Source organism: Triticum aestivum, chromosome 4A (genome assembly GCF_018294505.1).
Source record: "Triticum aestivum cultivar Chinese Spring chromosome 4A, IWGSC CS RefSeq v2.1, whole genome shotgun sequence".
Lineage (NCBI taxonomy): Eukaryota > Viridiplantae > Streptophyta > Magnoliopsida > Poales > Poaceae > Triticum > Triticum aestivum.
Window position 1 is genome coordinate 215,463,706 of NC_057803.1, and position 22,536 is coordinate 215,486,241.

The window sequence follows — 22,536 nt, forward strand, 5'->3', positions numbered from 1 at the left end:
CGGGGAGCATAGCTCTATTCTTTGAGTCACTTGGGATTTATATCTATTGATCACCATGAAGAACTTGAAAGATGAAATAACCAAGATTTATCCCTCAACTACGAAGGTAGGTAAGGAACTGCCATCTAGCTCTGCACTTGATTCACCTTCTGTTATGAGTAAACTTGTGACACCTACTCCTGCTATTCATTCTGATATGTCGCATGTTATTGATGATGCCACTTCTGCTTTGCGTGATGCTTATAATGAAACTACTTCTATGCTTGATAACACTGTGCCATTAGGTGAATTTATTGATGAACAACTTGCTAGGGTTAGAGAGAACGAAATTATTGAAACGGAAAATATTGATGAAAGTGACGATGAAGATTCTCCCCCTAGATATGAATTACCTGTTTGTCGGTGTACTAGAATAGGGGTACCCTAGTGCCCCGAACTTGTGCACGGGCAGTTGCAGCACCCCGCGGCAAGGCTTGCTGGGGGAACGCCAAGATCCTCCGTGGTTCCCTTGGAGCCATTCAAGAACAAAGTATTTAAGCTCAGGAGACAAGGCCCCGGCAAGAGGAGCTTGCCGGGAAGGCCAACCAAGGCACTCCAAGGAACTTGCCACGACGCGCCACGCGCTCCGGCAAGGCAACAAGGCCCCGGCAAGAGGAGCTTGCCGGGAAGACCAACCAAGGTACCTCGAGGCCCGGTGAGCGACAAGCTTCCGGACCCGACAAGATAACAGCAGCGGCAAGGCGCTTGCCGCGGCAGGCGGCCACTCTGTGCCCTCGCTCCAGCGCATCCACCAACGTGTCACTCTGGGGGCCTCTCCAGGCGCGCGTGGCGGGAGGCTGTGTAGCCAGCGGTGCGCAGTGACATGCGAAGCTGACAAGATCGCCATCGTGGCGAACGGTGGCCTCCCTAACGGTCCTTTTCTGCACTATTTGGGCGACTCAGATGGGCATTTAATACCCTTGTCCCCTGCCGTCAGGGTTAGGTAGGGTGCATTGTACAAGTAACTGTACCAACCACCTCACTTTTTACATTTGTGCCCTTCTCTGCGTTGCCACCTGTCGGTGACCCCTTGAGCATATAAAAGGAGGCCCATGCGCAACGTAGAGGAGTTTCGGTTGGGTTCGGTTCGACTCATTTGTAACCTAGAAAACACTACGCTCTCTCCTTAGAGCAAGAACACAAGATAATACAACCAGACAAGCAGCAGTAGGAGTGTTATCTCTCCGGAGAGCTCCGAAGCTGGGTAAACTGCTCGTGTGCTTCGCCTCGATCTGCTCTTCATGCGATCTCCGCCCCCCGCCGAACCGAAAGGGGCCCGGTCCGCCGGCCCCATAGGTGTTCGTGGATCAGTTTCCCCGACATCTTTGGCGCGCCAGGACACTTGCTGCTGAAGCTCCCGGGGGGAAGAAGAAGACCAAGTCCGGCAAGAGTTCTGATGCCCACTCCGGCAAGCGCACCTCTTCGGAGTGCTGCGCTACCGTCGAGGACGCACCATCGAGCTCCACCGGCAAGTGTAAGAAGGCAATGACAGCTCCACCTGAGACCAAGAAGGTGTCCGCCAAGGAGGACGGCGCTGGTGGTACCTTCAGTATCAGCGCCACTCTTGACCCCAAATAGGAAAGCGCGGTCGTTGCTTTCCTGCGGGCGAATGTCGACGTGTTTGCGTGGCAACCGTCTGATATCCCCGGTGTTCCCAGGAAAGTAATTGAGCACCACCTTGCCGTCTGTCCTCATGCGCGGCCTGTCAAGCAGAGAGTCAGGAAGCAGGCAGTGGAGCGCCAAGAATTCATCGCAGAAGAAATCAAGAAGTTGGAAGCAGCAGGCCTTGTCAGAGGAGTGCTCCATCCCACATGGTTGGCCAATCCTGTTGTCGTGCGCAAGGCTAACTGGAAATGAAGACTTTGTATTGACTTCACTGATGTTAATAAAGCTTGTCCCAAAGACCCATTTCCCTTGCCACGCATTGACCAGATTGTTGACTCCACAGCCAAAAGGCAGGTCCAATGAAATGGACTCCGGAGGCGGAGGCTGCGCTGCAGGACATGAAGAGATACCTGTCCTCCACTCCAATACTTGTCACACCTAAGCCGCAAGAGAAGTTGCTGCTATATATAGCGGCAACCAATCAAGTGGTTAGTGTTGCGTTAGTGGCGGAGAGGGAGGCAGATGATGAGCCAGCAACCACGGCAGACGCATCCAGCGACAAGCAGGGGGCTTCGCCGACAAGCTCTGGTCCCGACAGAGATGGATCTGCGCAGGAGCATGATAAGATGCAGAAGAGAATGGTGCAGCGTCCAGTTTACTTTGTCAGTTCCCTTCTACAGGGGGCTAGATCATGGTACTCTGGTGTGCAGAAGTTGCTTTTCGGCCTCCTCATGGCCTCGAGGAAGTTGCGCCATTACTTCCAAGCACATGAGATCACAGTCGTCACTCGCTTTCCGCTGAAGAGGATACTGCAAAATCCAGAAGCGACAGGCAGGATCGTCGAGTGGGCGCTGGAACTGTCAAGCTTTGGCCTCAAGTTTGAGAGCACTTCAACTATCCAAAGCAGGGCATTGGCAGAGTTCATAGCAGAATGGACGCCAACACCAGATGAAGAAATTCCAGAGATGAGCATCCCAGTCAAAGAGGCAAGCAAAGAGTGGCTGATGTACTTTGATGGTGCCTTCTCGCTGCAAGGCGCCGGTGCGGGCGTGCTGCTTGTCGCGCCCACCGGAGAGCACCTCAAGTATGTAGTCCAGATGCACTTTCCCAAGGAGCAAGCAACCAACAATACTGCAGAGTATGAAGGATTGCTTGCCGGTCTCAGAATTGCAGCAGACCTTGGGATCAAGAAGCTCATTGTCAAGGGTGACTCACAGCTTGTCGTCCGCCAAGTGAACAAGAACTACCAGAGTCCATTGATGGAAGCATATGTTGATGAAGTGAGGAAACTAGAAGAGCACTTTGACGGCCTACAGATGGAGCATATCCCAAGAGCTCAGAATGACATTGCTGATGGCCTGTTGAAGTGTGCCGCACTAAAGTTACCTGTGGAACCAGGGATCTTTGTGCTCAAGTTGACTCAACCATCCGTAACACCATCAACTGGACAAGGCAAGAAGAGGAAGTTGATTTCTAGTGACTACTTTCCGGCAGAGCTCCCCGAAGCCGCCAAGAAAGTCACCAAGATCAACACCAAGGTTGCTGAGGGGCAGTCTGCTCCGGCAAGCCTTATGGTTTGTTCTGTTGAAGCAGACGCTCCCGACAAGTTTTGCTCCGGCAAGCTTGCCGGGGAACATCAAGCTCCGGCAGGGCCGCAAGTCCTTGCCGTAGAAGCGGATGTTCCCGCAGCAGCAGATGTGCCTTTAGTCCTTGTTGTCGAGCCACAAGCTCCAGCATGGGCACAGCAGATTGTCCATTTCCTTCAGACAGGAGAACTTCCCGAAGAGCAAGAAGAAGCGGAAAAAGTAGCCTGGCAGTCAAGTATGTACCAGTTTGTCAATAGCATACTGTACAGAAGAAGACTCAACGGTGTGAAATTGAAGTGTATTTGCCGGGAAGATGGACAAAAGCTGTTGGCAGAGATACATGGAGGCATATGTGGCCACCACATTGGCGCAAGAGCACTTGCCCGCAAAGCTTTCCGGCAAGGTTTCTTTTGGCCAACAGCCCTCCAGGATGCAACTGCACAAGTAACCAAGTGTGAAGCGTGCCAGTTCCACTCCAAACAGATACACCAGCCAGCTCAAGCTCTCCAGACGATCCCTTTATCCTGGCCATTTTCGGTCTGGGGGCTCGATATCCTCGGCCCTTTCCCCCGAGCTGTCGGGGGCTTTGAGTACTTGTACATCGCAATCAACAAGTTCACAAAGTGGCCGGAAGTGCAGCCAGTGAGGAAGGTGATAGCACAGTCAGCAGTCAAGTTCTTCAGGTCAATTTTTTGCCGTTTCGGGATCCCTAACAGGATCATCACCGACAACGGCACGCAATTCACGAGCCGCACCTTCATGCAGTATGTCCAAGACCTTGGCGCCAAGGTCTGCTTCGCTTCTGTTGCTCATCCGAGAAGCAACGGTCAAGCAGAGAGGGCAAATGCTGAAGTGTTGCGCGGGCTCAAGACCAGAACTTTCGACAGGCTGCACAAGTGCGGAAGAAACTGGATCGAGGAGCTGCCGGTGGTTCTTTGGTCGATCAGAACGACGCCAAATCGAGCCACTGGCCAGACACCTTTCGCTCTAGTCTATGGAGCAGAGGCAGTTCTCCCCACGGAACTCGTATACGGATCGCCTCGAGTGCTCGCTTATGATGAGCTTGAGCAAGAACAGCTGCGACAAGACGACGCGCTGCTCCTTGAGGAAGATCGTCTTCAGGCTGCTGTACGAGCTGCTCGATACCAACAAGCTTTGCGCCGCTACCATAGCCGCAAAGTTAAGGACAGAAGCTTCGAGGAAGGCGACCTTGTTCTTCGGCGCGTTCAGTCCGCCAAGAATTCCAACAAGTTGACGCCAAAGTGGGAAGGCCCTTATCGGGTGAGACGAGTCACAAGGCCCGGCGCTGTCCGCCTTGAGACCGAAGATGGCATTCCGGTGAGCAACTCCTGGAACATAGAACATCTTCGTAAGTTTTTCCCGTAGGGCGCGGTTGCCGGAACCCCGTTACGGCAACCACCTTTTGTACAAGTCTTGCCGCTGTTGCATGTAATCCTTTGTACAAAGCCGGGCGCAGATCCCGTGCATAAATAGAACCCCATGTGCTCCGCACAACTTGTCCATTTCATGCATTAGTTTCTTTCTTGCATGTGTTATCTGACACTTTGTGCAGCACCTACATCCGGTAAGCAGTAACGAGCTGAAGGGCTCCATATTATTATTTTCTCTTCTTTCTTCTTTTTCAACAAAGGAAAAGATGGTTCCCTTGCACACATGTTTGCCGGGGGGGAAGGAGAAGATTGTGGTATGGACCAGGTGTCGTTCGAGCAAAGTTCTGCCTTGCCGGGAAGCAAACGACAGAAAAGCTAAGTTGCCGAAGTTTGAGCAATCAATTTTTAATTTTTTTTTGAGTTATCTTCCTCGAACGACCCTGCTTTGTATGGAAAACCTGTGCGCGGAGGAACCAACTCGTGGCTAGTTGCGCCCTTACTTTGTTTCGAGTCCGCTCAACAACTTAAGTGTGCTGTATCTAGTCGCGACAAGGTTTCTTGTCGGAAGCAGCACCGCCAGCAGGCTGCTGAAGTTCTGCACTCAGCGCTTGCGGCTCGGGCGCCTGCGCCGACAAGTTCCCTAGAAGCGTAGGGTAAAAGCATACAAAGGAAGGAATCTAGTAGAGGAAATAACATAGCAATTGATAACGGAAATTAAGTTATATTACAAGATAACTTGTCGCAGCTCTAACAGAATGTTTTCATAACATGATTAGCAGCGACAAGGGAAAAGAAGAAATGGGCGGCCTAGTCTACGCGTCCGCCCTCGACCCTCTTGATCTCGCTCACCTTGTCCACAATGGGTGCGACAAGGGCCTTGAGTGCGTCCCGATCGGCGTCTGGCGGCAAGGACTTGAGGACGTTGGTGAAGCTGAGGCCTGGATTGCGGAAGGCCACCTTCATCAGCACCTTCTGGAGAACCCCGGCGCAGATTTTGTGCGACTCGTCGGCCAGCTGCTTTGGGATCCTTTCCCGGAGCCGCTGGAGTGCCGTCGCCACGCCCTTGAAGAACAGGCTGAGCTTGGCGCTGGGTTGGAGATTCTCGGCGGAGGGATACCCAAAGTCCTCCATCCCCAGCTGCGCTAGCTCCTCGTTGATGACTGCGGCAATATTCACCAGACCCTCGGTCCAGTGCTCCACAGTGTCTCTGAACGAGTTCTGGGTAACTGCAATGCTCTCCAGCAGCGCCGCGTCAGCCTTGACCTTCTCCGACAAGGTCTTCTCCTGCTCCTTGGCGGCCTCCAGCGTCTGCGTCAGCGTGGCCAGCTTCAGCTCCAGGTCTGCATTGGAATCCTTGGCGGTGCTGAGCTCCTTGCCCCTCTCAGCGAGAAGACCTTGCAGCTCACCGTGGGCGGCAACATCCTTCTCACGCTCACGCTTGAGCGTGGCAAGCTCCTCACTGCTCTTCCCAATGTTGGTCTCCAGCTGCGCCACCTTCTCCTCCAGCTCTTTCTTGGCAGCCTCTGCGGTTGCGGCAGCGTCCTTTGCCTCCTTGAGCGCCCCGCCAAGTGCTTGATCGCGCTCGGCAAGCTCCTCCTCGTAGCTGTCGAGGTTGGCCTTCCGCTGCACCAGTTCACCTTCTCGCGCGGACTGCTTCTCGGCGGCCAGCCTTTGTTCCTCCTCAGCTTCGGCCTTCTCGAGAAGGAAGGCCGTGCGCTCCTCGTCGAGTCGCTCCCTCTCCTGTGCCAGGGACCGGAGTGCTTCTTGATTGTGGCCCCGGAGCTCCTCCACGCGCTTCTCCATGTCAACTCCCGCCCTCGCGACAAGCGCTTCCCGGGAAGCCAGCTTGGCTTGCCAGGCGCGGTAGAGTGACAACAGCTTCTGCAGCAGCTGCTCCTCCTCAGGCTCACCACTGCTGCTGTTAGGCGCGTCGACCAACGACAGGCCAGTAGAGGCGAGCACCTCCCCATCAACAGTTTCCCCCTCGACCGGCGCCCTGGAGCTCGACGCCCAGGGTAGCTTGATGAAGATACCGTCGCCGGCCTTCAAGTAGGCGCCGGGCTGGGGCTCCTCGGAGCCCGGCTCCGCAGAAGCAGCAGAGGGATCGGCGGTCGGTGCAGCGCCTGGCGCTCCTGCGGCCTCAGAGTCGTCAGTGCGATCGCCCGACCCCTCGCCGGCTTCTGCGGCGGCAGCCTTGGCGGCCTCCTCGCCGGCGGCCTCATCAGCACCGGTCCCCTCCTCGCCGGCGCCCTCTGTCTCCATTGGCTCAGCCGCAGGTGGGTCTGAAGAACGAAGAAGGGAGAAAAATCAATCAAAAATCCAAGAGAAGAAAATCAGAAGAAGAAGAACCCAAGGAAAAGTTTTCGGGCAAGTGAATTACCTGTGCCAAGATCTGCAGTTGCGGTCTCGGCCGCCACAGGATCGATGGTGCTGCCCCTTGCCGGAGAGTTCTCCCTTGCCGGAGAGCGCTCCCTTACCGGGAACCCCTCCCTTGGCGGCATAGTCGAAGCAGATGGCACTTCAGGACCAGCTTCCGGGCGCTCTTGATGTGGCTGTTCTGCTCCTACACAAGTCAACAAGCAAGATATCAACAAAGGAAAAAGCACTCATGCACGCCCGACAGCAGAAAGCTAACTATGAACTTACGCTGGGGGCTGCTTTGAGGAGTGATTGTCGGGTCCGTCAAGGTGGTCTCGGACCCACCCCCTGCTGACACGGTGGGGTCATCTTCGATGACGATCACCGCGGCCTTGGCCCTCTTCGCCGCTCTCTGGGCCAGCGTCCTGAAAAGAAAGGAGTCCAGATCGAAGCAAGTCAGATACAAGATAAAAACAGCAAAATTGAAGAACTACAAGAGCACCAAAGAAGCTTACTCTTCTTCCTCCTTGTCGGAGCTGAGTGCGGAAAGATCGAAGTCCGGCCCTCCTCCGGTGCGGCGAGGCAGAGGAGTAGGATCCCTTGCCCGCTTGGCGGGGGCGGTGGCGGTGGCCCGGGAAGATCCCGCTCCAGTTGCCGCTGCTGTGTGAGGCGCACCCGCGGCAACATTACTTGCCGCGGTAGAGCGTGTCGCACGGCTTGGTGGCTGTTGACCCGGCTGCCGCCCCGCTGCGTCCCCGGCCCTGCGAAGGCGCCTTCTTGGCGGGGCCGGGGGCTCCGCCTGCGGCAAGCTTTCTGAAGGCTCAGGCTCTTCCTCGCCGGCCTCGCTCGGCTCAGCTTCAGAGCCGGCAGTCTCTTCCTCGCCAATAAACTCAGCGCGCTCGGCAAGGTTTGCCGCATCTGCAGCCTCCGCCTCCTCCACAGTGAACCCGAACACGCCCGCGGCAGCTGCGGCCGCAACCTCTTCCGCCCTAGTGGCGATGCGCTGCAGCTCCTCGTCGGTGGTGTCACGGGTGAGGCTCTTCTGCTCGTCAGCGTGGACCGGCACTTCTTCCAAGTTGTCGAAGAACGCTTGCACGACGTCATCCGCAGGCTCTTGCCAAGTTGGAACAATTCCGTGTGAATCGCACAACGCATCATAGCGCGGATCCGGTCAAGCGCAGAATTGTTGCATAATGGAACAACGCCCCTCGGCAGTGTGAATGGGTGCTAGGGGTCGCGTTTGAACAACTCGAGGAGCATTGCATCCAGCTCCAAGATGGTGAAGTTGTAGTTGAGGCCCGGCCTCAGCCTCATGATGTCCGCCGAGTTCTTGAATTCCCAGGCGGGCCTCCCCCTCTCCTGCAGGGGGGCGATGCAGCGGCGGAGGAAATCTGCGCCTACAGCGCCTACAGTGAGCCCGGCAAGCCTGAGGCGAAGGATCCTAGTAATGGCGATCTCCAGCCTCTCGTCTTCCGAGACCACGTTGCTCCAGTCATTGCCGCGCACTATCGGAGCTTGGCGCACGACAGTGAAGGGCTGCGGATTCTCTTCGACGATCCAGCACCACTCCGCCCTCCACTCATCCCACTTGCTGCAGAGCTCACCTTCCAAGTACGCCTCCTTCTTGCCGACTCTCGAGATCCAGGCGATCCCTCCGGCAAGCGGCTCTCCTCTCTCTACCCGAGGTATGAAGAACTGGCGGAAAAGGGAAACACTGGGGTGGACTCCGACAAAGTTTTCGCACAAATGTGCGAAAACTGCCATGGTCGGAACGGCGTTGGGGGTGAAGTCAAGGAGGCGGAAGCCGTAGGTGTTCATAATATCGCAGAAGAACTCCGAGAAGGGCGGGCAGAGGCCGCAATAGAAGAATAACGCGAAGAATGGGTACCCGTGTGGAGCCAGCTCCGAGAAGAGGTAGAAGTACTCCCTCAGCTCCTGCACGCCGAGCTGGGGGGAGAAGATCGCCCGCTCCTTCCGCAACACCGCGAGCCGCTGCGCCTCGGCCGACTTCACGCACTTTCCCTTGTCGGCTTTCGGAGCCATGGCGGAGGTGGTGGGGGAGGTCGACGGCGTGGGTGATGCTGGTGGCAATGGGGGCGGAGCGCTGCTCTCTCGGCTTCAAGAAGAAGGGGGGGAGCGGCGGAGTTTCGTGAAGATGGAGTAGTAGCAACCAGCGAGGGGGAACGAACTGCCCCTGTTTCCTCTGCTTATAAAGAGGGACGGGGCGGACGTTTCGCCCTTCCGAATAAAGAACCACCCACGATCTCTCCCACGATGCCGCATTCAACGCGTGCCGTTAGGGGAGAGCGCGGTGGATACGGAGCAAGATTCAACGTGGCCCAGTCCGCGTGTGCCCATGCCCTGTCTTGGGCCTGGCCCAACAGCGCTCGGCACCGTGTCTGGCCCAGGCCCGGGGCTCCTGTCGGTGTACTAGAATAGGGGTACCCTAGTGCCCCAAACTTGTGCACGGGCAGTTGCAGCACCCCGCGGCAAGGCTTGCCGGGGGAACGCCAAGATCCTCGTGGTTCCCTTGGAGCCATTCAAGAACAAAGTATTTAAGCTCAGGAGACAAGGCCCCGGCAAGAGGAGCTTGCCGGGAAGGCCAACCAAGGCACTCCAAGGAACTTGCCGCGACGCGCCACGCGCTCCGGCAAGGCAACAAGGCCCCGGCAAGAGGAGCTTGCCGGGAAGACCAACCAAGGTACCTCGAGGCCCGGTGAGCGACAAGCTTCCGGACCCGACAAGATAACAGCAGCGGCAAGGCGCTTTCCGCGGCAGGCGGCCACTCTGTGCCCTCGCTCCAGCGCATCCACCAATGTGTCGCTCTGGGGGCCTCTCCAGGCGCGCGTGGCGGGAGGCTGTGCAGCCAGCGGTGCGCAGTGACATGCGAAGCTGACAAGATCGCCATCGTGGCGAACTGTGGCGTCCCTAACGGTCCTTTTCTGCACTGTTTGGGCGACTCAGATGGGCATTTAATACCCTTGTCCCCTGCCGTCAGGGTTAGGTAGGGTGCACTGTACAAGTAACTGTACCAACCACCTCGCTTTTTACATTCGTGCCCTTCTCTGCGTTGCCACCTGTCGGTGACCCCCTGAGCATATAAAAGGAGGCCCATGCGCAACATAGAGGAGGTTCGGTTGGGTTCGGTTTGACTCATTCGTAACCCAGAAAACACTACGCTCTCTCCCTAGAGCAAGAACACAAGATAATACAACCAGACAAGCAGCAGTAGGAGTGTTATCTCTCCGGAGAGCTCTGAAGCTGGGTAAACTGCTCGTGTGCTTCGCCTCGATCTGCTCTTCGTGCGATCTCCGCCCCCCGCCGAACCGAAAGGGGCCCGGTCCGCCGGCCCCATAGGTGTTCGTGGATCAGTTTCCCCGACACTGTTGTGCTTGAGGGTTATGTTATGGATGAAGAAACTGCTAGAGACTTTTTAGCTTGCAGGGATAGATACGATCTTAAGAAATTGCTAGCTAAGCTGAAAGAAAAATCCTTGAATGCTAGAATGAAATATGTGCTTGCTTTTGCTACTTCACCCATCTGTATTTCTGATAAGGATTATGATTTCTATGTCGATCCTGAGTTAATTACTTTGGTTGAAACTGATCCTTTTTATGGCTATGAATCTAAAACTATTGTGGCACATCTTACTAAATTAACTGATATAGCCACCATGTTCACTAATGACGAGAAAACTTGCTATTACTTTATCCTTAAGTTATTTCTGTTCTCATTAAAGGGTGATGCTAAAATATGGTTTAATTCTCTTGATCCTGGTTGTGTGCATAGTCCCTAGGATATGATTTATTACTTCTCTGCTAAATATTTCCCCGCTCATAAGAAACAAGCTGTCTTAAGGGAAATATATATCTTTGTGCAAACTGAAGAAGAGGGTCTCCCACAAGCTTGGGGGAGGCTTCGCTGATTACTTAATGCTTTTTCTGATCATCCTCTCTAGAAAATTGAAATACTTGATATCTTTTATAATGGACTAACTGATGCCTCCAGAGACCACCTGGATAGTTGTGCTGGTTCTGTTTTCAGGGAAAGAACTATTGATCAAGCTGAATTGTTATTGAATAATATGTTGAGTAATGAAAATGATTGGACACTTCCTGAACCAACTCCTAAGCTGACTCCGAAGAAAAGGGGTATTCTATTTCTCAGTCCTGAAGATATGCAAGAGGCAAACAAATCTATGAAAGAAAAGGGTATTAAAGCTGAAGATGTTAAGAATTTACCACCTATTGAAAAAATACATGGTCTTGATAACCCGACACAGGTAGTAAAGGTAAATTCTCTCTATGGATTAGATGAAGGTGATATTCCTCGTAATAAGTCTGCTAGCCAATGCTTAGATGAGTTTGATAATTTTATTGTTAAACAAGAAAACTTTAATGCTTATGTTGGTAGACAATTGAAATGTAATGCTTATATGATTGAACACTTGAGTGATTATATGTCTAGACTTAAAGGTGAACTTAAACTTATTAGTAAACATGCTTCTATGGTTACCACTCAAGTAGAACAAGTGCTTAAAGCTCAGAATGATTTGCTCAATGAATTAAATAACAAGAAAAAGTATAATGTTGTTAAAGTTGTGACTAGAGGGGGTAAAATGACTTAGGAACCTTTGTATCCTGAGGGCCACCCTAAGAGAATTGAGAAAGATTCTTAGAGAAATAATGTTGATGCACCTAGTTCTTCTAAGAAGAAGAAAAAGAAAAATGGTAGGACTTTGCATGCTTCTAGTGAACCTGTTGTTGACACACCTGAGAATCCCAATGATATTTCTATTTCTGATGCTAAAACACAATCTGGTAATGAATATGAACCTAGTGATAATGTTAATGATGATGTTCATGTTGAAGCTCAACCTAGCAATGACAATGATCTAGAGATTGAACCTGTTGTTGATCTTGATAACCCACAATCAAAGAATCAACATTATGATAAGAGAGGCTTTGTTCCTAGGAAGCACGGTAAAGAAAGAGAACCATGGGTTCAAAAACCCATGCCTTTTCCTCCTAAACCTTCCAAGAAAAAGGATGATGCGGATTTTAAGCGCTTTGCTGAAATGATTAGACCTATCTTCTTGCGTATGCGTTTGATTGATATGCTTAAAATGAATCCTTATTCTAAGTACATGAAAGATATTGTCACAAATAAAAGAAAGATACAGGAAGATGAAATTTCCACCATGCTTGCTAATTATACTTTTAAAGGTGGAATACCTAAGAAACTAGGAGATCCAGGAGTACCAACTATACCATGCTCCATTAAAAGAAACTATGTTAAAACTGCTTTATGTGATCTTGGAGCAGGTGTTAGTGTTATGCCTCTCTCTTTATATCGTAGACTTGATTTGAATAAGTTGACACCTACTGAAATATCTTTGCAAATGGCTGATAAATCAACTGCTATACCTGTCGGTATTTGTGAGGATGTGCCTATTGTGGTTGCAAACGTTACTATTTTAACGGACTTTGTTATTCTTGATATTCCCAAGGACGATGATATGTCTATTATTCTTGGTAGACCCTTTCTGAATACTGCAGGGGCTGTTATTGATTGCAATAAAGGCAATGTCACTTTTCATGTTAATGGTAATCATCATACGGTACACTTTCCGAGGAAACAACCCCAAGTCCACAGTATTGATTCTATTGGAAAAACTTCAACGATTATTATTGGAGGTTTTGAATTTTGTCTTCTACTGTCAAGAAGAAATATGACATTCTTATTGTTGGGGACATGCATATCCCAGTTGAGGTAACCTAGTGGTATTCGAAAATTCTCTAGTTTCATGCGATTTGAAAGAGTTTGTTGACAAGACTTGATCAACCTTGTTAACGGATTCCTTTTGATGAGCATGAGATGGATGAAGTTAGAAAGCACGACTCTCTGTACCCTCTTTTTAGTTTATGTTATTTAGATTAAATAAAGCAAAAATAGTATTTTCTATCTATTTTCTGAATTATCCTTGCAATAAAAAATTACCCCGAAAATAAAAGTTCTTCGAATACCCTGAAAATTTAATATGATTTTTTCTAGAATATTTAAGAATTATTGGCACTACGAACACACCAGGGGGACCCACCATGTGCCCACGAGGGTGGAGGGCGCGCCCCCTGCCTCGTGGACCCCACGTGGGCCCCCTCCACTTATTCTTGCACCAACACACTTCGTCTTCCTCTAGAAAAAATCATCCACCAGCTCAAACCCGAGTTCTAGCTCATCTTGCTGCCATTTTCGATCTCCTTGCTCAAAGCTCCATTCACAAAACTGCTTTGGGGGATTGTTCTTCGGTATGTGACTCCTCCGATGGTCCAATTAGTTTTCGTTCTAGTGATTCATTTATTGCAAATTTTTGCTGCTTAGATGACCCTGTTCTTGAGCTTGCATGTCAAATTTATGTGGTCAAAGGTAGTTTTAATGCATGAAATGGTCTCTAGGAACTTGTGGGAGTAATTGTTATCAATCTTGTTGAGTTTGATTCACTTTTATTTTGAGTCACTAAAAATTTCAGAAATTTCTTAAAGAAAGAAAATGATGAAAAGATTGTTGAGGGGCTCTTCGAGCCGAAGCTCGAAGGATAAGCAAAGCGAAGAGAATAAGAAGCCCAAATATAATCTCCCTCGCACTGCGGAGGTTCGTCCGTGCGAATGGCCTTGTGATGAATTCTTGAGAGCAGCTGGGATTTTTGAAGACTTTTATTATTTGGCTGAGAATGCAGGCCTCGTCGACTTCCTCCGCGACGAGCGCAAACAATATCTCCTCCTCACTAATTTTTTCGTGCAAAATTTTTACTTTCATGCTAAGAAATCACCACCTTCAATGGACTTTCATTTATATGATGAGGTTAAGGAGATGTCACTACACGAGTTTTGTCGGGTCTGTAAGTTACACTTTGTGGGCAGCATAGAGGAACCACATCGTAATGATGTGGAGGGGTTTATTGATATGATTGTTGTAGGGGAAACAAGGAAGGTTTCCGATGCAAGAATTACTAGCATACATTTTCCTATTCTACTTTACTTTGCAATATTTGCTAGTAGGTGCTTAATTGGTCACGGGAACAGTGGAAATCTCAGTGCCCCTGATATTGTTATTTTGCGCCAAGCTTTGTTTCTGATAGCACTTTTAGTTTAGGCGCTATTGTTGCCAAACGGTTAAATCTGAACCATACAAAGGGTCCCGTCTTTGGAGGCATCTTTGCCTCGCTCCTTGTTGCACAATTTAACATAGCTATTAGGCATTATGAGAAAGAGGAAAAGTTGTTGCCTCCTATTTTTCTAGATTACAAGAGTATGGTAGCACATGATTTTATTGTTAAGGATAAGAAGAAGATGCTTAAATATAGACTGATATTTGATAAAAATTACTTTGAGACCATTACCTTGCCTGCTCCCTCTTTGGTCAACATATTTTCGGGCACGTACCTTGTTTTGACGGAGGTTGTTCATGCATACTGGATCCTGACATCAGCTCTAGAGCCTGAGCCGAAGCCACCACTTGATCCTAACCGTCAGTTTGTTTATCAGTGGGATCCGGAGGAGATCGCCAACCAGTGGCACCCTGAGGACACTCCTCCGTACAGTGGAGAGGGCGGCTTTCAGCCGTGGCCATAGACCAACTTAGGCCAAAGGCCTAAGCTTGGGGGAGTATGTATCTCTCATCGGCATTACATTCATGTTCACACACTCATTCCAGTTGTCGGTGCTCATACTTTTTCATTGTATTATCCATGCTAGTTTATATTCTTTTTTAAGCCTTCTTGTGTGTTTGAAAAACCTTAATAAAAAACAAAAAATAGTTGTAGCTTTTAGCTAATTTACTTTCCATGCTTGTAGTAGTAATAATTAAAAGAAAACCCAAAAAGATTTCTCGTTCTTCTTTTGCCTGTTGGGAGTTATCCCATGCAAATAGTTTTGTTTCTTCTCTTTTCTTTTCTTTGGGGGTCGAGAGGAGAAGACCATGATGAAAATGTTGAGTGGCTCTTATATGCATTATTGTTGATCTAACGAAGAGCCCATATTACCTTGTCTTCTCCCTTGTCCTGAATGCTTGCAGATTCCAGCTTAATCCAACGCACATGCACTATTATTATTATTATTATTATCCACACCGTTCGGTCATGCAAGGCAATGATGACGATATATGATGAACTGATTGAGATAAGAAAAGCTGGTATGAACTTGACCTCTCTTGTTTTTGTAAATATGATTAGTTCATCGTTCCTGATTCAGCCTATTATGAATGAAACATGTTTGCAATGACAAGATTATAGTTGCTTATGCCCTGCTTAATTAGCTAGGAGTTTATAATGGTTTACCTTGTGTGCCAACATGCTATTAAAATGGTTGTGATGTGGTATGATAGGGTGGTATCCTCCTTTGAACGATTCGAGTGGCTTGACTTGGCACATGTTCACGCATGTAGTTGAAACAAAATCAACATAGCCTCCACGATATTTATGTTCATGGTGAATTATATCCTACTCATGCTTGCACTCAGTGTTGATTAATTTTAATGCATGTTCATGACTGTTGTCGCTCTCTAGCTGGTCGGTTCCCAGTCTCTTTCTATCCTTCACTTGTACTAAGCGGGAATACTGCTTGTGCATCCACTTCCGTAAACTCCAAAAGTTATTCCATATGAGTCCACCATACCTTCTCATATGTGGTATCTACCTGCCGTTCCAAGTAAATTTGTATGTGGCAAACTCTAAACCTTCAAATGAAATTCTATTTTGTATGCTCGAATAGGTCATGTATCAACTAGGGCTGTCTATATCTTCCATGCTAGGTGGGTTATTCTCAAGAGGAGTGGACTCCGCTCCTCACTCACGAGAAAATGGCCAGTAACCGGGATGCCCAGTCCCATGCTCTAACCAAATCAAAATAATTGCAAACAAAACTCCCCCAGGATTGTTGTTAGTTGGAGGCACCCATTGTTTCGGACAAGCCATGGATTGATGTTTGTTGGTGGTGGGGGGGGGGGTATAAACTTTACCATTCTGTTTGGGAACCGCCTATAATGTGGGTAGCATGGAAGATATCGAGATCTCTCGGTTGTTATGTTGACAATGAAAGTATACCACTCAAAATATTATTTATCTCTATTTCAAAATCGAGCTCTGGCACCTCTGCAAATCCCCGGTTTCCTCTGCGAAGGGCCTATCTATTTACTTTTATGTTGAGTCATCACCCTCTTATTAAAAAGCAAAAGTTGGAGAGCAACGTTGCCATTTGCATGTATTACTATTAGTTTACATTGAGTGTGACTGAATCTCTTTTACCATGAATTACAATGTTTAGTCCGTCCTTGAACTTCAAAGGTGCTCTGCATTTATGTTTTGCGGCCTTAGAAAGGGCTAGTGACATACCATCTTGTTATATCATATTATGATTGTTTTGAGAAAGTGTTGTCATCCGAGATTTATTATTATTGCTCGCTAGTTGATTATGCCATTGATATGAGTAAACATGAGACCTAAATGTTCTTGTGAATATGGTTAGTTCATAATCTTTGCCGAAAACTTGAATGTTGGCTTTACATATTTACAGCAACAAGATCAAACAGAGTTTCTAAAAGTTTTTCTTTATCACTTTCAGTTTGTCAACTGAATTGCTTGAGGACAAGCAAAGGTTTAAGCTTGGGGGAGTTGATATGTCTCCATCGTATCTATTTTTCCAAACACTTTTGGCCTTGTTTTGGACTCTAACTTGCATGATTTGAATGGAACTAAACCGGACTGACGTTGTTTTCAGCAGAATTGCCATGGTGTTATTTTTGTTCAGAAATAGAAGTTCTCAGAATGACCTTAAACTTCACGGAGAATATTTTTGGAATATATAAAAATACTAGCGAAAGAATCTATGTCAGGGGGCCCACACCCTGTCCATGAGGGTGAGGGCGTGCCCCCTGTCTCGTGGGCCCCCTGCTGCTCCACCGACCTCAACTCTGACTCTATATATTCACGTTCGGGGAGAAAAAATCAGGGAGAAGGATTCATCACATTTTATGATACGAAGCCGCCGCCAAGCCGTAATCTCTCTCGGGAGGGCTGATCTAGAGTCCGTTCGGGGCTCCGGAGAGGGGAATCCGTCGCCATCGTCATCATCAACCTTCCTCCATCACCAGTTTCATGATGCTCACCGCCGTGCATGAGTAATTCCATCATAGGCTTGTTGGACGGTGATGGGTTGGATGACATTTATCAGGTAATCGAGTTAGTTTTGTTTGGGTTTGATCCCTAGTATCCATTATGTTCTGAGATTGAAGTTGCTATGACTTTGCTATGCTTAATGCTTGTCACTAGAGCCCGAGTGCCATGATTTCAGATCTAAACCTATTATGTTTTCATGAATATATGTGAGTTCTTGATCCTATCTTGCACGTCTATAGTCACCTATTATGTGTTATGACCCGTTAACCCCGAAGTGACAATAATCAGGATACTTACCGGTGATGACCGTAGTTTGAGGAGTTCGTGTATTCACTAAGTGCTAATGCTTTGTTCCGGTACTCTATTAAAAGGAGGCCTTAATATCCCTTAGTTTCGAATAGGACCCCGCTGCCACGGGAGGGTAGGACAAAAGATGTCATGCAAGTTCTTTTCCATAAGCATGTATGACTATATTCGGAATACATGCCTACATTACATTGATGAACTGGAACTAGTTCTGTGTCACCCTATATTATAACTATTGCATGAGGAATCGCATGCGATATAATTATCCGTCACTGATCCAATGCCTATGAGCTTTTCACATATTGATCTTTGCTTAGTTACTTTTCCGTTGCCACTGTTACATTACTACAAAAACTACTACTGTTACTTTTTCCACCATTACTGTTACTTCTATATTAGTTTGCTACTAAATACCTTGTTGCAGATATTAAGTCTTTCAGGTGTGGTTGAATTGACAACTCAACTGTTAATACTTGAGAATATTCTTTGGCTCCCCTTGTGTCGAATCAATAAATTTGGGTTGAACACTCTACCATCGAAAACTATTGTGATCCCCTATACTTGTGGGTTATCAGATTCTCCCTCTATAAAAAGTTAATTGCATCCTTAATCTTGTATTCTAAGTACTATGTGGGTTCCACCTTCAGTACAGTGTACATTACTTGTAGGCTGGCTACAGATTCATACATAAAGTTAGAAACAAACGAATCCATCCTTAATCTTGTATTCTAAGTACTCCGTGGATTCAACTCCTAGTACAGTAGTGAAAGAAGTATATATTAACAAATATAAAAAGCTACAGTTTAGGACATAATTGAAACTCAGGCCATCATGCTGCAAGCATCCGGCCCGGACCAGTACACCAGGTGTTCGTTGCGGACGATGTAGGAGATAAACCTTTATAGCAATGAGCCCGTCCGTTGCAATGGATCCAAAGTAGAATAATACATACTCACAAATTTAAAAGAAAACAATTTAGTTTTGTCACTAAAAATATCTTATGTTTCACTCCAAATATATTCTTTGGGCTGTTTTGATGAGGTAAGGTAGGAATGTGGTTGGTTTCAAGATACTAAGGGGTTTTGTGTAAATTGGAGTAGAGAAGTGGGAATTGTTGCCAAAGGCCACAACTTACATCACAGCCGTTAGATGCAGATCTAATGGTCAAAAAAGGCGGATGGCGGACACACCATCATCACCAACTCAGTCTTTTATAGGAGTATAAGTATAAGTAATATAGGAGTAGGAGTAGAGAAAAAACTGAGTTGGTGATGATGGTGTGCCTGCCATCTTATAGTATAGACCGTCCGATCTATATCTGACGGGTAGAAAGCAAACTATGACAATTTTTCAAAAGATACCCGCACCTCTCTCCACATTTACACATAAGGCATTGCCTCATTCATCCTTATCTCCCACAACCTCATTACTGAGCAATTAAAAAAAGGAAGTCTCTAGAACAATCTGGCATGGTGGCCACTGTCGGCGTCGTCCATCTCCATGCCTCCGCCCAGTCCGACCACCAATCACCACCACGCCCCACTCCTGCTCACCTTATTTATCATCTTTCTCGAGATATCATTTTTTCGATGAAATGGTCGAGATACCATGTTTCCGATAAAGTTCTCGAGATATCATTAGTTGTTACACATGGGATTACTCCTACATGGGTCAATCACAACAGGTACTTTGTAAAAAAATGCATCTTGATGTTCCGTGCAATGCGTGTGCATCTTGCTAGTTTTTTTGCATATAATTCCAAACACCAAGTAGACACGGTCTTTGACCATTTTACAACTATGTTAGTATCATTGTTAGTGGTCAGCCGGTGCAAGTTATAGCCCCGGTGTTTAAACCTATTTTTAGTAATGATATCTGGCGATTGTTCGCCACGAGCTCAGTCATGGCGAATCCCACGAACCGTCAGATTTCCATCCGACGGTGGCCTGTTTTTAAGCCATAGTATTTGACAAAACCGCCACCTTTACACACGTACTGTAATTGCGTCACGGGCGTTTGCAACTACCATGTCTGCAAGCAAACATTTGCTGGGGATTAGAGTTAGCACCGATGGAGGTTCGTAGTCGTTCCACGCTCGGGCATTGAAGTTTGTAATAATTAGAATATACTAATCCTCCAGTGCTAGTAGTAGAGCAGAGTCCTACACCACTACTACTCTAGTCAAGCAAGTTAGGGCATAGTAGTAGGTACTGTAGGGAGTACCAGTACTGTGATCACTCAAGCAAGTTGTCTGGCATCGATATGACCCTATGCTGCTAGTACGTGTCTTGTAAGTCCAGCGGCATGCTGTAGTCATCATCACCTATCCACTTCACCTAGCACATATTCTCTTCTCCATCCTTGTCCGCACATCATCGTCCAATCTTCCATCCCCACTAAGGCGCCTCCCCCCCTCTTCCGAAACCCAAGCACTAGCAATGGAAGAACCGAGCAGCGTCCGCCAAAAGAGTGGCTGGAATTTGCTCCCCATAGAGGTAATCAAGCTCATTGTATCACGTGTGGACAATCTCAGTACCATGCCGCTCGCCGTGTGCTCGTTGGGGTTGTACCATTTACTCAAAGCCCTCAGGCCGAAGCTTTTTAAGCCAGCTCCTTGCTTGCTGATGCCGCCTGATCTTCAGAAACGGTGTGTCACGCAGCATAAAGATCGTAGGGTGGTGAGCATCAACCCTCTTGACTGTGATCCGATCCCCGTCACCCTCAACTACATTAATGGTATGTACTAGGTCGGCATGAACATGTCTTGGATGGTGCTCATCGACGGTGGTGGCAGCTGGATGCTCGTGGAGGTCCACACCCAGAGATTGATCCCGCTTCCTTCGATTAACACTGCACTGCTTTGGCACCATGGCTCAGAATACTCAGAATCTTACAGTAGCCAACATGATACCAAGTTTGATTTGCTCAAGGTTGTAATCTGCCAAGTGCCCACAAGATCTGCGAATTATAAAGACTTCAGGCTAATTGCGTTCTTCAACCGCAGTCTCGCCTATCTGACATGTCACTGCGGTAAGTGGATAAATCTGCACGTCCATCGCAGGATCATACATCCTCCATGGTTCTTCGATGCCATTGAACACAAGGGCTTCATTTACGCTGTCGACTCCTTCTATGGCTGGACGTATTGCTGGCCTACTCCAGTCATCACTACAAACGGCTGTTACAGCAGTATGTTACTTTCCTATGATATCATGATGGCTTGCTTATATTACTGTCAACATTTACTGAAAAAATATTCATGCTCATAACATGCTATTCTTAAGATTGACTACATTAAGAGCCCTTTTTTATTTGACTCCAACTTGATATGATGTTGTAGGCCGCCTGGTGTCCCTACCCTTCCTAATCCCAAAACCTTTCAAAGAAAAGTGGCATGGCGGTTGCAGGTGGTTCCTGGCTCGATCAGACAACATCGAACGATTGATGATCGTTCGCATGTACCGGACGTGTTGTTTCGCGGAATACAATCATAGTCACTGCAAGGTCTTTGAGTAGGATCCCAGCTTCTCTGGGCCTTTGAGAATTTTTGACTGGAGGCTGGTAAGTAGCCTTGGTACATGCTCTCTGTTTCTTGGAATGAATTATCCGATTAGCCAGGAGATAACCGTCGGCAAGGATCATGATGGCAGCGCGGTTTCATTCATCAGGCAAAACTATGTGTACACAGCGTACCATGCGTCTCTGCATGCACCATACCTTGATATGCGCCGCCATGCTCTGCAGCCCAAACTAGGAGAGAGGGTCACAAGTATTAGACTTTGACCTGCTGGCTGGAGTTTCCCCCGTCAGGCACCCATCTTGTTCAAGCCGTCAGCCAATCTCCACAGCTTAATAAATAGTAACGTCTAACTGAGCCAGTTAGTTAGATGTGTACACTTGGTGTAGTAGGATCTTTATTTAGTTTGATGCATACACTTGTTCTTTTTTGGTATCCCTTTTGTAATGATGGATGATGTTTGGTTTGGAAGAGAGAGCTGCGTCTTTACTCTTCTGACCTGCTTACTACTTCTGTTGCACCCCCAGCCCTGGTTGCTGCTGCTGATGTTTTCTGTGTACAATCAGTAGTATATTTCATTTGTTGGTTGAATAAATGTGTTGTTCGAAAGATAAACACAATGTTTTGGAAGTCGTTGCATGGTCCGATCCTTTCATGCCCCGTGCCGTACGTAGCGCATACTATTTTTCATAGGAACACATTTTCCACTTGTTGATAACATGCAGCGCACTGATGAAGGCCCAATAGAGGAGCCCATAATTAACTGGAAGGGAGGCTCTCACATGAATCCGGCCCAGGTACATGGTCATGGTCCCCTAAACATAAATAAATAAATAAATAAATAAATAGAGCTAAATGCTCATGCACCAGTTCTTTAAATTCACGATTTAACAAGAGGATAGTATTTCCTATGATAGTGTCGTTACATTCAGTCGATATAATTCTTAGGCAAAGATGGCAACCAATCTTCCTTCTCCCACCATTTTCTTCCTGCAACCAGCCCAGCACATTGGCGACAACAATTTATCCTCCGCCTTGGTGCGCTCGCCGCGATGCCACCGTCCGGCCCTGTTGATGTCTACTACACAACCTTCTTCTTGTAGACGTTGTTGGGCCTCCAAGTGCAGAGGTTTGTAGGACAGTAGCAAATTTCCCTCAAGTGGATGACCTAAGGTTTATCAATCCGTAGGAGGCGTAGGATGAAGATGGTCTCTCTCAAGCAACCCTGCAACCAAATAACATAGAGTCTCTTGTGTACCCAACACACCCAATACAGTGGTAAATTGTATAGGTGCACTAGTTCGGCGAAGAGATGGTGATCCAAGTGGTATATGGATGGTAGATAATAGTTTTTGTAATCTGAAAATATAAAAACAGCAAGGTAACTAATGATAAAAGTGAGCGTAAATGGTATTGCAATGCGTGGAAATAAGGCCTAGGGTTCATACTTTTGCTAGTGTAAGTTCCCTCAACAATACTAACATAATTGGATCACATAACTATCCCTCAACATGCAACAAAGAGTCACTCCAAAGTCACTAATAGCGGAGAACGAACGAAGAG